This window comes from Sinocyclocheilus anshuiensis, unplaced genomic scaffold, assembly GCF_001515605.1.
Source record: "Sinocyclocheilus anshuiensis isolate Anshui unplaced genomic scaffold, SAMN03320099.WGS_v1.1 scaffold345, whole genome shotgun sequence".
In the NCBI taxonomy this organism is placed as follows: Eukaryota; Metazoa; Chordata; class Actinopteri; order Cypriniformes; family Cyprinidae; genus Sinocyclocheilus; species Sinocyclocheilus anshuiensis.
Window position 1 is genome coordinate 285,153 of NW_015536466.1, and position 5,413 is coordinate 290,565.

At 37.1% G+C, this 5,413-nt stretch overlaps 1 protein-coding gene across 1 annotated transcript in view; it reads left to right on the top strand.

The window, feature by feature from the left end:
* Window positions 1-5,413, top strand: part of LOC107689936 (potassium voltage-gated channel subfamily H member 1-like) — a 74,012-nt gene that overhangs the window by 59,681 nt on the left and 8,918 nt on the right. The window lies entirely within an intron of this gene.

A 5,413-nucleotide genomic window follows, 5' to 3' on the forward strand; every position in this document is an offset into this window, starting at 1 on the left:
GGTGTTCGGCCAATCACAATGCATTGGTTCAGCTGGCCAATCAGAGCAGACTGCGCTTGTCGGAAGGAGGGACTTTGTAGAAAACGAAGCGTTTGAGATATAGGCGGGGCATAGAGGACCTACAATAATGTACAGTATTTGAAAAATAATGTGTTTTTTGAACATTAAAGCATGTCAACATATTCTGTTACACCAAATACACAAAATAATGATCTTTAAAAAAGCATCATATGACCCCTTTAAATAAAAAAGCTCAAACCCCCAAATTCCAAATGTTCGGCCAAGTTCTGCACATGTTCACCCTTGTTTAACCCTGATGAATTCATTAACTGACTAATTCATTATATAGTGGCCTCTATGTCTTGACACCATGGTAGTCTATCACATTCCAGTCACTGGAGTCACTCGCTGCTTTCACACACTAAACTTGGTAAATTACCATAAAATTTATTGACTTTTCTTACAGCCATTAAGATGCAATTCATACACCAGCACCAAAGTATTGGTAAAATCTGTTATGTCAGTCATGACCTTTAAGGAAATTACCTTTAATCGCTGCACCATTTTCTTCAACCCTGATGAGAAGCTTTAGTTTCACTATCTGTTCAAATTGCCAGTATTGAGCAGTATGTGGAATGTGTCGTAATTCATAGCTTCCATAAAACAGTAAGCGAAAAGTACCTGGATGACCTACTTTGGCTGATTCTGAAGTAAGCATCCAGTGGACACTTTACTATCCCATGAGGCTACGGGAGACGGGTTCTGAATCAAAATGAAAGGACGTAACTGACAACGTAGGTCAAATGACAAAGCCAACATGGTGGATGTAGTACATACAGAATTCATTCATATTATATTGCGCATACAGTGCCTTGCAAAAGTATTCATACCCCTTCATTTTTTTTCACAGTTTATGTTGCTGCCTTACGTTAAACTGCTTCAAATTACTTTTTTTCCACATCAATATATACTCTATATACAATAATGACAAAAAAAAACAAGCAAACAGATGTGTGAAAACTTTGCAAATGTATTAAAAACAAAAAAAAACTGAAATAAATTAATTGCATACCTATTCATGCTCAATACTTAGTTGAAGCACATTTACAGCCTCAATTCTTTTTGGGTAAGATGCGACACAAGCTTTGCACATCTGCATCTCCTCACCTCTTCACCTCTCAAGCTCTGTTAGGTTGGAGGGGGGCTGACAGACACTTTCAGGTTTCTCCAGAAAGGTTTGACTGAGTTCAAGCTCAGGCTGTGGCTGGGCCACTCAAGGACATTCACAGAGTTGTCCATCAGCCACTCTTGCGTTGTGTTAGCTGTGTGCTTATTGACGTTGTCCTGTTGGAAGGTGAACCTTCTGCCCAGTCCGAGGTTCTGAATGCTCTGGACTTGGTTTTCATTACGGCTATCTCTATATTTTGCTGTGTTGAGCTTTCCTTCTACTCTGACGAGTCCCTCAGTCCCTGCCGCCGAAAAACAGCCCTTCAGCATGAGGCTGCTACCAGCACACTTTATTGTGGGATGCTACTCTGCAAGCGATGAGCAGTGCCTGCTTTCCTCCATGCGTGATGTTTGATATTGAGGTTCATCAGACCAGAGAATCTTGTTTCTCTCAGTCTGGGACTCCTTTAGGTGGTTTTCTGCAAATTCCAAGTGGGTCTTCATGTGTTTTCACTGAGGAGATGATTGAGTCTGGCCACACCACTATAAAGCCCAGATTGGTGGAGTGTTTGATGTTTGTCCTTCTGTAAGTTTCTTCACATATGATTATGGAGCTCAACTAGAGTGCCCATCAGCTTTTTGGTCACCAGTCTAGCCAAGACCTTTCTCCACTGATTGCTCAGTTTGGCCAGAAGGCCAGCTCTAGGAAGAGTCCTAGTGTTTCCAAACTTCTTCCATTAAGGAGAATGGAGTCTACATGCTCCTGTGAACCTTCAATGCAGAAGATTTTTTTTTCTGAATTATTCCCCAGATGTGTGGCTTGTGGTCTCTGAGCTCTACAGGCAGTTCTTTTGACCTCAGTGCTTGGTTTTTGATCTGATATGCATTTCAGCTGTTAGACCTTTTATTGAGAGGTGTGTGCCTTTCCAAATCATACCCATTCAACCCAACATTTTAACGTCACTTGAAGTGTAGTAACATCTACAAGCGATATGAATGCTCCTGAGCTAAATTGCAAGTGTCCCAGAAATAGGTATGAATACTTATGCAATGTAATCATTTCAGTTTTTTTTATTTCTAAAACATTTGCAAAGTTGTTCCAAACCTGTTTTTGGCTTTGTCATTATGGTGTATGGAGTGTAGATTAACATAAGCAGTTTCACATAAGGCAGCAACATAACATGCAAAAAATGAAGAGGTATGAATACTTTTGCAAGGCACTGTACTTTTTTTAACAGTTGCAAAGTTTGCTCTTTGTCAAATTTCACAATGCATTTTTGGATGTAGCTATTTAAAGTGTTGATGTTTCCAAAAAAGGCGGTAATTTTCCATAAAGGATGTACACATGTGTGAAAGCCCCTACTCTAGCAGCTATAGTCAAACTAAACTGTAAAAATGATCTAACCTCTTTATTTTACCTTATTTGAATGAGCTTTGTGACTTTTCATTCTTTTTTTTTTTTGTTATGTTTTCCTCTTGGCTGTCAAATCTTTGACCTTCCTTCTGCTGTTGAGGAGTCGTTCATTTACCGCTGCTCTTCCAAGAATGATTTTGACAGCTTTTCATTAATATTATAGCTGGTGTGGGTGAACGCTTTTCAATTTCATCTGCTTTTGTCTCAGAGTTTGTCAGCTACATTGCGTCCATGTGGAGGCGGGGCTGGAGCCAGGCTGCACACCACTTTGTTTAAATTCATGTCTCGTTTCTCTGTCTAAGCACTTTTTACAGTGAAGTGATTATGAAGCCAACTGAGCTGTAAGATCTATACCCTCTCGCAGACACAATCCCTATAGCACTCCATTACTCATGTGGCGGCTGTAGGGACAGTGAGCTTCTCTGAATACTAAATGCACTGCTGTTCTGACTGTGCTTTCATGTTCGTCTCTTCAAATATGTTACTTTTAAAGGGATAGTTCACAAAAAAAATAAATAAAAATAAAATTCAGTCATCATTTACTCAACCTCCTGCATGACTTATTATTTTTTTGGCAGGGTTATTATGGTTAACTAAAACTAAAACTAATAAAAACAATTTTGTTAAACATTAGATTCAAAACAAACATTAACTGAATATTTACAAATACATTTAAATTAGGAGTGCGAACTAGGAATTAATAAAAACTAAAATAAAAATAAATTAAACCTAAATAATATTAAAAACAATAAAATAAAACAGCACATAACAAAATCACTAACAATTAAACTAAAATTTAAATGAAAAATATTAAAATTAAAAAAGCTTCAAAATATTAATAAAAATAATAGTAGCAAAACATCTTGGTTTCATATTGCATATGTTAAATGTATGGATACACAAATCAATAAAGTGTGGGGAAATTCAATATAGAATAGAATATGATCTATCTAGCTGTTTGTCTGTAAAGGCCTGTTCACAACAAGGATGATTACTATAACGAAAAAGTTTCAATAATCCTTCTAATTCTATGAGAATAATGAAGTTCACAAGAAATACAATGACAAAAGACACAGAGATATTGTTGGAATCACTTTCTAAATATTTTTTTCAGCTGATATACCAAATTTGTTTATACATACATACTGGTCAATCATATTTGCAGGTTTTATTTTTTGAGGTTTGCTCAAGGTCATTCCTGAATTACAGTTTTTCTCGATTGCTAAAACACAATTCCTGAAACCTTGCTCCATTTTCTGAAAACATTAAACACAAAACCTCATCTTCAAGCACTATTTAAAAAACCTCTGACTCCTCTCGCAAAATGAAACTTTCGCCTCAAAACAGTTTTACCTGTGTTCAAAATCAAACACTGCTCTCAAATCATAAACAAAGTGATCAAAATGATATACACTATCAAGCAGTCAGTAAACAATACACCAAAAAATAGAAAACACATTGTTCAAAACATATAGTCCTCAGAGAGAAGTAAATTTTTAATCTCAAAACAAATTTCATATTTTTCCGTCATTGTCTTTTGATGAACGAAAACATGTTCTATCATAGTAGCTCAAAATTGATCAGAAATTACTACTCTGCTTTGCTCTTTGCAATTTTTTTTGTTCTTCCTCCTCCTTGTACCCCTATTTTTACAGTATCCTCGTCCTCTCACATTGTTTCTTCTATCCATTCTCAGACTTTCTCCTTCCCACCTTCAACAACCTGTTTGCTCTCTGAACTGGCTTATATTGGTTGTCACATCATTTGAAACAGGTTAAATCAATTTTGAGTGGTTGTGTTCTATCAATGACATGTGTTCTCTATTTGTATTTGATTGTTGCCACTTGTGTTTACCAGTATGGATGACATGTGCATTAGAGTGCAGAATGTGTTTTGAGAATGAGAATGTGTTTAGAGTTTTGCTGAAAAGTCTAAGTGAGATCTGCAAATTGTGTTTTACCATGTGAAATGGTGTAAGGTATTGACAACAGACTGCACAATTAGCTAAATGAGTTCAGGCAACTGAGAACTTTGTTCAGCCAATGGGTTTTAGTGTTTTAGCAATCGAGAAAAACTGTAAACTGATGGTATTTTATTGATCAGATGATAAATCAGTGGTGAGCCAATAGCATGGAAGAATAAAGAATGACTGGTTGCTCTCTTTGGTCTAGTCTGACATTATAGGTGTGATTTATAAAATCTAAAGTCTTGGTTCACTCAGCATATGAAACGGTTTGGGGGCTGAAGCAATCACAGCCTCTGTGTGTGCGCATGTTTTAGTGATTGCATGGCTATCATCAGAGTAATGGCCTTATTTGTTCAGGTGAGATTGTGGCTAAAAACGGCTCTTTGTATCTGGCTGTATTATCCAGGTACAGCCTAATGAGATCCAGCTTATTGAACTAATGCTCAAATCTTAAGCGTGGATCTGCTCTCTGTGTGAGCGCAGAATGAAGAGAGAAACAGAGGCAAAGATTAGATAGCCGTGATCAAAGCAAGCCGTTTAATTTTGTAACAGTCAGAAAATGACCATGTAGTGTCAGGAGCTGAATTAATGGATCACAAAGTCAAACTGACCTTAGAAGAACTTAAAATAGAAACCTGATACAGAAGTATCTTCATCATCAACCCACACCCACCCTTCAATCCCACCCTCCCTGGCTCGCTGTCTGTCTCTCTTTCTGTGATGAATGCTTTAAAGAAAAATGATTTAAGGCTTGTGTCACATGACTCATGTCAGCATTACATCTGTCTGTTTATTTGTCTATCTACAGTGGGTACGGAAAGTATTCAGACCCCCTTAAATTTTTCACTCTTTGTTATATTGCAGCC